This window comes from Ambystoma mexicanum, chromosome 3q, assembly GCF_040938575.1.
Source record: "Ambystoma mexicanum isolate Mex_15411 chromosome 3q, UKY_AmexF1_1, whole genome shotgun sequence".
Taxonomy (NCBI): domain Eukaryota; kingdom Metazoa; phylum Chordata; class Amphibia; order Caudata; family Ambystomatidae; genus Ambystoma; species Ambystoma mexicanum.
In genome coordinates this window covers 46,327,881-46,338,485 of record NC_090926.1, presented here as the reverse complement: position 1 = coordinate 46,338,485, position 10,605 = coordinate 46,327,881, and positions in this window count along the sequence as shown.

Genomic DNA, 10,605 nt, shown 5'->3' with positions numbered 1-10,605 from the left:
TAAAAATAACTTAACAAAAACAAAGTGTGATGGTCTCTTGTAGTGGTAACTGCTGTCTGGGTTGTGTGTCGAATGTAGCAGCGAGATCTTAGGCGTATCCTTCACAGGGTCGGAATGGCCCCTCGACCTTTCGGCCCGTGGCCAGGCCGAAATCGTCCCTGGGGAGTGGGGGTCGGTTTCTGGCCATGCCTGGGACGGTTTGGAAGAAAAGAAAATGGAAAGAATTTTTTTCTCCCAATATATATATTTATTTTTCAGAAAGCCTTTCATCCATTTTAGGTCAATAAATGAGTACCAACACAGGTTGGGTGACATTGTATGCATATTTGTTCTATAAAAAAGAGCTTAAGCGTAAGTGCTTACAATAACATATTAACATTTGGCCTTGGACGTCTGCTTGGATTCACAGTAATTTAGTGTACTTAGGAACAATGTTATTTGATGCCACTTCCTGTTTTGTCAAGGGTTGAAAGGTCATGTTTCATCGCTTTCCGGGATGTCATTTTGGGGTGGGGTCAAATGACATCACTTCTGGTGTTGTCATCAGAGGTCAAGGGTCGTGAGGCGAGGGGTGGGCCACTTTTTTTTGGGTAACCAGGTCTATTTCTTGTCCCATTCCGACCGTGATCCGTCAGCAGTGTCTACACACACATTTCCACTGCAGCACTTTTCCCTCGTGGTAGGGAGCACAATACACCACCTTTTTGGACTAGCTTTGGTGGAGTCACACAGCTGCGGTGGTGGTGGGAGCAGTAAACATGCTTTCTAACATAACACATACGATCACCAGGGTGAACTTCCTTTGTGGGAGGTCCAATGTTGTCAAATTATTCCAACATGCAAGTATGTTAAGGGGTTGGTGTGTGTTAGATCGTGGAGCTTGGAGGTTGCATGATATGTAGCAGATTAAGGTCTGCTCTCGGGTTGGGGTTCCCTTAGGATGTGCTGTCAATGAAGGCGTCAAGTTGTTAGCCTTTCCCCAACACCCCACTGCTTGCAGTGTGTGGAGTTAGGATATAGGGTGTGTTTAGTGCTTTAAGTGGGCCGGGGCCTGTCGGGGACAGACCCTGGCAGTCTCCAGAAAGTGGGGCTGAGCCGGGGCCCTGCCGGGGTCCCCGGTCCCGCACAACATTGGCGGGACGCATTATCCCGCCGAGGCCGCAGCCGCGACAAGAGATGCGCCCGTCATTATGTCGGGCAAGCTGACAGAAGTGCCAGCCAGCCACAGCGACACTGAGGCTGGCCGCACTTCTGTTAGTCAGTGTAACTTCCTCTGATACCCCTCATCAGGGTCATCAGAGGAAGTTACTGTCTCTTTGTTTGCCCTCCACAGGTCACTGACCCCGATCTAATATGCAGATTAGATCACGGAGCCTGCGGGTTCGCAGAGGGTGAAAGACGCCTCGGGCTCTGATCTATCGGCTCTGAGCAGAGATCACTGAGCCCAAGGTGCCTTTCACTGTTGGCAAAGCTTTATAAAAGATGCCTTGAATTGTGTACGTTTCAAGCCATCTTTTATAAACGTAGAAATATTTCTATATTTATAAAAGATGGCTTGAAACGTATACAATTCTAGGCATCTTTTATAAAGCTTTGTCGACAGACAAAGCCACCTTGGATTTTGTCCGTCCTCAACGCTTTATAAAGGATGCCTTGAATTGTTTACGTTTCCAGCCATCTTTTATAAACATACAAACATGTTACATATGTCTATGTTTATAAAAGGTGGCTTGAAGAGTACACAAACCATAGTAAGGGAAGCACACAAGTGTGCGTAACTTACTATGATTTGTGCACTTTTCAAGCCACCTTTTATAAAATATGTAACATTTCTACGTTTATAAAAGATGGCTTGAAAAGTACACAAACCATAGTAGTACGCATACAAACATATAAATGCTCACATACATTTATATATTTTTTTGCGGACCTTCCTATGATTTGTGCACTTTTAGGCCACGCCCACAATGAAACCCCCCTCAATTTCTTACTCCACTTAAAGCACTGGGTGTGTTGACAGATATCTGGGTGATGTAGTCATCCCGTCTTGCGAGCATCCCTCGCCCTCAGGTGTGGCAGTGGTGCTCAGCTCCCGAAGGAACTGTGGGGTGTAGTGTGTAGCCAGCTGACAAGGGTCACATTAGCGCATGATGTGCAATCAGGGGTCATATCTGCCAGGTGTGGATTTACCTAGGGATGAGTTCCTGACCCAGTATCCTGGTGCTTTGTGACACTCCAGAAGATTCAGACTGATCCATCTGGAACTTGAAGATTTGCAGAAAGACTGGCAGCCCTGAAAGTGTGGAAGGCACTGTTAACATCAGATAAAGTAACGGTAAGGCGGCTTGAGGGTGGGGGTATCAGAGGAGAGGTGTCCTAGCATTATCAGAATTAAGCTGCTGATCGCAGAGCTTCAAACATGCTGCCCAGTTCTGTTATGTTGTGTAGTGTCATGTTGCTGATATTTATATATATATAGGGAGGAGAGGGGGCAAATGCAAGATAGCTTTGCTATTCCTTTGATGTGTGCAAACCAGACGTAGCCTGAGGTCTGTGTGCAGGTCTGTTAGTAGGTGAGTGCTGAGAACATCAGGCATTGGTGTATAGAGGAGGGCCTCCTGTGCCCATGGTGCTATGTTTATTGTAGTTATATTTTCACCAATCCTGAATGGAAGTCTACAATTACCAGCATGCAACATAATGGGCCTCATTACGACCCAGGCGGTAAGTTACCGCCTGGGCCGTGACTTTACCACCATGGCGTAAACTACGTTTACGCCATGGTGGTTGGCGGATTTACCGCCCCATTCCAACCTTGGCGGGGCGGTAAATCCCCATTTTCCCTTCCCCATTCCCATTTTGCCCCATAGGGCATAATGGGAGTGGTGAAGGCGTTAATTACACCACCGTAAATTACGGTGGCGTAATTAACTCCATGGTCCCTTAGCGCCATGGATTTTAACACCTGCTAAAAGCAGGTGTTAAAACCTCCATGGCGCTAAGGGACCTCGTACTCAGGCGGTAAGGGTCGGCGCTGTTTACGGCGCCGTAAACCCCTTACCGCCTGAGTTGTAATGAGGCCCAATGTAACTCTAAAGAACATTTCTATGGGTTTTAAAACAGGACAATCAAGGCTGAAAGGACCAGTGAAAGAAAGAGTGTGTTATGATCACCTGCTTGTAGTCATTGTTTTTCACAGCATGCAGCTTTAGGCACCTTTCCTATTTCTAAGCACCCAACATTTGCACCTCTGCGAGAGTCCTGTGTGAGATGTGTGCGCCCTCCACCCCCGCCCCGCCCACCACAAATGCAGAACAGCAGGGGACTCTGTTCTGAACTGAGCCCCTTGCTGTTCTTGTAAAGTGTGTTTAAGGGGCCTTGCCTCTAGCTCAGTGTCATGTAAACAGCGCCTATTAAAGAATCACAATGTGATTCTTTAATAGGCTCTGTTTACACAGCTGTTTACTTACATGCAGTCCTCCTCCTACCACATCCGACCAGCTCACTCCCCTCTCCGCTGTGATTCTTTAATTGGTGCTGTTTACATGACACTGAGCTGGAGGTAAGAAGCCCTTTATTTGCTGCGCCATGGGGTGGCCTTTTGTGGCCACACACTCTGAGAGCACCTTGAGCTGGCTATAGTCCAGAGTTACATTTCATTAATATCTCCAGCATTGGGGTTGGCATTTTATGAAGTAGTGAAATACTTTTGATGGAGAGGGGCATTTTTATACGCCCAGCAGTTATTGCTGAAAGAGCTACATTTGAGTGTTTTGCAGAACTAGAAGATGGTGGGGACATTTCGAGCTTCTGCAGGGATTGAGCTGGTCGCGCGTAGTAGGAGGAGGTCTGCATGTAAGTCTTCTCTTTACGTGCACACGTAGACTCCAACCTTTTGATAGTTTGATACGTGAGGTGTGAGAGCCTCCAGAGGTGTAGAGTTTAGCCACCAAGTATGTTGGTGTTCTGTTTGACAATGCTTTGTAGGTGTTGAATGATGTTTTGAATATGATCTTGGCAGGGAGGGGAGCCAGTGAAGCCCACGCGCCATTGTCTAAATTGCAGGCAGCTGTAATGAGGCAGATAGTGGCATGGTGGGTTGCCTTGAGGGAGGCCAGGTGTGCAGGTAGGAGGGAGATTCCCAGTCAGTGTGTGAGATCACAAGGGCTTGAACCAGCATGTGGAATTCATGCAGGGATGATGAAGTGTTTGATTTTCTAGAGTGGGAGATATGTAGCAAATGAAAGCCAGACTGCTAACTGTGGAGGAGGCCAAGCTGGTTGAGTTTTAGCAAATGCTGGGGGATTTCAAATGCTTTTACCTGTTATCTTTATCCATGGCTATAGATTGCTTTTAGGGTGTCCTTAGTTAACTGCCCAAAGAAGAGTTTTTAAACGTTTACAATTTTTTTTATTTTGACATATTGCTTTATTACAAACCTTTCACCAATTATACATAAAATACAATACATACCGACTATTCAATAACAAAATATACAATAACAAATACTAAAATGTATAAGTTTTCACACCAAAAAAATCAAAAAATGATTAATTAATACCATAAACACCAAACCTAATGTTTTTTTTTCTGCCTACATTTATCCCTAGACTTAGCATATCAGTCTCTTTATCCCAGTCGTCAACACTCTAAGAGGGTAATTCATGGAATGATTGTGCGCCGAAATGTGTGGCGCAAGCATGAAAATCCCAGCACACGCGTGCGAATCGCACGCAAGCGATTCATGAAAGGCCCTACGTGTGGCTTTTCCGGGAGCTGTGCCAAATCCGTGCTTACCTTACACGTCACTGCGACTTTCCAACGCTATGCGCGACACGCACAGCGAAAGCGCGCAACTTCGAGTGCACACACCTAAAAAGGGGGCGGAGCGGAACATGTGTAACGGGGAACAACACATGAACATGTGGGCATAACGGAGGAAGTACCGCTGGGAAATACACGCAACGCCCACACGCTCGCGAATAACACATATTCATGGAATCGAATAGGGAAACCTGCGCACGCCAGAAGACACGCACACGCATGAATACGCCTGCCACACGAAAGCAGGCAGAAGCGCCCCAGCGCAATATAAAAGTGCGCGCAAACAACAAACAAGCATATACAGTTATGATGAATGTCCCATATCTCGCAGCAGTGATCGTGGGACACCGCAGGAGGGGGAGAATAGCCAGGCCCCATATTTATTTGCCCAGGACCAGCCTTTTTGGGATGCATGATGACCAGGTCTATGGCAGGTATAGGTTTCCACCTCATATCATCCTAGACCTGGTCACTGAGTGGGAGGATGACCTCACATCACCCACCTTGTGCTCCCAAGCACTGAGCCCTTTGGAAAATGTGCTCAATGTCCTGCATTTTTTGGCCACTGGGTCATTTCAGTGGACAACTGCCATAGTCGGGGGTGTCTCACAGCCCACGCAGTCACACTGCCTACACCAGGTGTTGGCAATCACGCCCCTCCGCAGGGGCGTGATTGCCAACATGCCCAGAACACCCGCAGAAAGGCAGGCTGTGGTCCAGGACTTTACGGGGTGGCACACTTCCCCAGAGTGCTCAGTGCCATTGATTGCACCCATGTGGCCCTACGTCCACCTAGGGCCCCTGAGCACATCTATCGCCACTGCAAACACTGGCATTCCATCAACGTTCAGGCTGTATGCGATGCCAAGGGAATCATCACCTCTGTCTATGCAAACTATCCTGGGGCCACCCATGACAGTTTCATATACAGAAAGTCAGCCCTACACCGGGACCTGGAAGCTGGGAGGCATGGCAACACATGGCTCATTGGTGAGTACAAATGCCTGTGTACATGCATGCATGCCGCACAAAGACAAATAAACCCAACTAATGACAACCATTAGCACCTCCCCAGGGGACAGTGCCTACCCTCTGAGCACCCACATGATGACGCCAATACGGAACCCCACCACACCACCCCAGGTAACATACAACGCAGCCCATATTGCAACCCGGGACATAGTGGAGCACACATTCAGAGTGCTCAAGTCACGTTTCCGCTCCCTTGACCACTCTGGTGGGCAGCTACTATATGCGCCCCCAGTAGTATGCAGGATCATTGTGGCAGCATGTGTCCTGCACAACGTTGCAACCCGGCAGGGCGTACTGGTGGACATGTTGGTGCCCCCACATCCCCAACCACACACACGGCTGCTGCGCATGGGAGGGGAAAGGGCACATGGCGAGGCAGCCCGTACCCAGCTTTGGCTACATTTTTCACCTAACCCCCCGTGGAGTGCACACAGGCCTGGCACATTCCAGGTGACAATCGATGATGACAAGGGGACAGTGAACTGTCACAACCAAAACACCCTGAGAGTGTTTCCTTGGAATTGCAGCATTGTGTGCATCCCTAGCCACTTAAACAAACACAATCCCGTGTGACCAAAAGGCACACATGCAAGCCACAGATTGAAAACCCCTCATGCAAAATAGCACATCCAAATGCTGTTATGTCACCTAAACCTCCCCCAACCCCAGGTCACCCACCCCACACACCATGGCATGCAATGTGAAAAACTCAATAAAAATATCAACACACATGACACAGCTGTCACAAAGCGCACTGTTACAAATGGAAACAGGCCACAGACAATACCCTCAGGCACGCACTCTGAAGAAAAGAGTGAACAAAAACATCCAACCTTTACTCAAAGCACGTAAATTCATGCCACCAAAGGCCTGAATACCAAAACCTCAAAACTTTGGTAGCATGCATTTCAGGGAATCCCAAAAAAGAAAAGAAAATGCAGGTGCTGTGGGGTTGTCCCCCACTACCACCAACTCAATACACCACACAGTACAGTGAGTGGTGTTAGTGGCCTGGAAACCCCTGCAGCTGCATAAAAAAACAAAGGAAAAAAATGTGCCAGCAGCGCCAGTCCACGATCACGAAGTCAATGTGAATATGTGCAGCAGGGACACAGCATGTCTCAGAAGGCAAGTAGTGAGTTGGTGGGTGGATGTTGGGGTGGGGTGGGCTTGGAGGTGTGTAGTGTGTGTTGTGGGGGAGTGTTTGCAGGGCGATTCAATGCATGTTAGAATGGGAAATGCATGAACACACAGTGTAGCATACATTTTTCATGTTAACCACTCTGTTGCGGACACATCTGCAACGGAAACATATTGCTGATCCTGTGACTCATCATAAGAAAAGGCAACACAGGACGATCAATTTACCAGCATAACACATCATGAAGACAGGACCAAAATGTCACAATGTCAGACAGTGAGTAAACACCATAGCACAAATCCCTCAATGTGACATTGCCACCACACGTACCCCTACCATCATGAGACTGGCCTCGACAGCTAAAGTGGGCATGGGACCGCATACAGCATGAAGTGCATTAACAATGTATACAGACAAGGCAATACATGAATTAGCAGAATTAAATCATGCACAGTCAACAATATACTCACCAAAATGCAGTCCAACCATGCACTGGAGAAACCATCATGAACCACCACTAGGGGTGTATACACATGTTGGACTTCAGACTGGCCACAGATATGACAGAAGTCCAATGCCTATGTGCAAGTTACTGTCACACGGTGCCATCCTTGCGAGCCCATGGAAAGGAGAAGCAGGAGTGGCATATGTGTCCGGACCCCAAGCCACAAACACAAGACAAGCCTGTATGGGCCCAGCCGGAACACACAGTGGATGCCATCGGATGCTGCATAGCACCACACTGCAACATAAATGCACAATAACCAAAACATTAAAATGGCCATAGTGGACCAGGGGGTGGGGGGCACCCAGGTGGGGGAGGAGCAGGGTGCACCTCAAAACCCACATGTGTCGATGTTGAGACAAAAAAAAAATCATCCATGGGCTCATGGTCTTCACGGCATGACCTGAGTGAGAGATAGGTCGTTGTTGTTGTCACCCCTGGGTTGTACATTAGGAGGTGCGTGTGGCACAGGTGCCTGACCACCCATAGTCCCAGCAAGCCCCTCCATGGCAGCAAGCATGCGGGCCTGGTGAGCCTGGTTCTGAATGAATATGGCACGGAGGTCCCCGTGCACCACCTCACGTGTAACATGGAGGTCTGCCAGGGAGGCCTCACGTGCCAGACGGACCTCCTCCCGGCTTGCACAGAGCTCAGCCGAGAGTGTGTGTTCAAGCTGCACCATCCTCTGGTCTGCCGGTCCATCCTGGGCCATGATGAGAGCACCCAGAGTACTTCTGAGGGAGGAGTAATCTTCCCTCAGGGCTTCTCTGTTGGCCTGTCCCTCAGCAGCAATAGCTGAGTGCAGAGCCACCACATCAGCCCAGCGGGCCCTGTTGGATGCTGCCATGCCCAGCCTGAGTGAGCGGCACATGGACTGCGTTGCCTGCTGCTGGAGCTCCACCTGCCTCTCCCTGGCTGTTCAACCAATACCTTGCACTCCTTTCCCACTGCATCGCTGCTCTCTGCCCCAACTTTCAGTGCTATGCAGATGACACCCACCTCATTTTCAGGCTACCCTTTGCCTCCTCCTCTCCTTCCCTCATCTCTGACTGTCTGTCTGCTATCCAGGAGTGGTGTGCCACCAGTGATTTCTGCCTTAATGCCAGTAAAACTGAGATTCTCCTCATTGGCACACCCGCTCCCTCCTTCCCTGTAGCTCTCTGGCCAGCCTCTCTTGGCCTTCTTGCGGCTCCCGCCTGCAAGGCAAGAAACCTCGGGGTCCTCTTCGACTCCACCCCCTCCTTCTCTCCTCACATCTCGGACATCTCTAAGAAGTCACACTACCAGCTGCACCTCCTCAGAGGTATTCTTCCTTTCCTCACCTTCCCCCAGAAGCTCACTGTCTCCAGAGCTCTGGTCCTCTCTAGGTTGGACTGTTGTAACAGCCTCTTTATAAATCTGCCTGCTTCTACTCCCCGCCCTCTGCAACTTATCCATAACCGGACTGCGAGACTTGTCCTTGGCCTCAAGCCCAGGGATCGTATCTCTCCAGGACTGAAATCTCTACACTGGCTCCCAGTGGCTGCAAGGATTAAGTTCAAAACCCTCTGCATCGTTCACAAGGCCTTCTGGGGCCTGGGGCCTAAATACCTTCAACTCTCTCTTCCTAAATATCTTCCCTCTCGAGCTCTTCGCTCGTCCTCCTCCAACTCCCTCAGGGTCAGTCGCTTCTCTAAGCAACGAGTTGGTGGTAGATCTCTTTCTTCAGATGGTGCCTCCCTCTGGAACAGCCTCCCTGCCTCCCTCAAAAATGAGCAGAACCATCTCCGATTCCAGAAACACCTCAAAACCTTTCTCTTTGCTCCAGCTTTTTCTCCTGCTTTTTTTCCTCCTCTCCCCTGCTGACCTCCTGGCTGTAACCTGAACTGCACTGGCTACCTGGACACCCTCTGATCTCGGGCCTAGGTCCTTCCCTTGTCAGTGTCGCACACCTGCACTGCCCACCTGGCACCCCCCGCACTTGGGCACTGTCTCTGTATCCCTACAGTCCCCCTACCATGACACCTGATGCCCGCACTTACCCTGCACTTGCCACTTGCTGGCCGTTTACTTACTTATTGTTATCATCTTCCCATGTACAGCACTGTCCCTTCCCCCTTCCCACGCACTTGCGTGATCTGAATGACATCTGGCCTAGTAGGATCGTTGTCTGTCCTCCCTTGCCTCGTCGCGCCTCGAAACACTTGTGTATGGGCGCATTATAAATGTCATATCATATCATATCATATCATATCATATCATATCATATCATGGGGGAGGATGGAATCAGCCATATGTTCCATGCCTTGAGTCAACACCTCAATTGCTCCCCCTGTTGCTGTGCAATGGCATACATAGATTGCTCCCACCCAGTGTTCCCCGGTGGTGCGCGGCCACCGCGTTGCTGGGCACCACGCCTGCGGGGCCCAAGGAGACGTGGACCTTGCTGTGCTGGCAGGAGGAGGCAGGACAGCATTCCTCCGTCGATCTGCTGCCCCAGGAACAGGAGCAACTGGTGTGAAGTGTGACTCTACACCTGTAACCGCCACAGGCCGACATACCAACGCTGACTGGCCCCTTGAGGGGTCCACCCCCACTGCAGGTGTGGCGGACAGAACAGAATCCATAGCAGAATCACTCACCGTCGACAGCATGGATTCATGAGCATCCAACTCAACATCACAGTCAGAGAGATCCTCAGAGCCATACCCACAGGCAGGCCTGGATAGGATGGCCTGGAGCACCGAGGGATGTTCATGGCCTACCACCCCACGACCACCACTGTCAGCAGCACATACCACACACATACACAACACAATATTGAGGGCCAACACATGAGGCAGCCATCTCAAACACAACACAAACTCTGGCATGCATGCAGTGGCAATGAAATGGAAGGGGACCCTGAAAGCAGACATGGATGTGTGTCAAAAGCAAAACCCACACATGTACTGCATGTTGAATATCAACTGCATCACACACACCATTCTGGCAGGCATGAAACCATGGCAACATTTACAGATGTGAACTAAGAGATGGCAGGTAGCAAAGCCATGGCACAATTTCCAAATAGCCACAGCAGTATGTCAAATAGAAGTGTCCAGGACACATGCAAAATGCATGT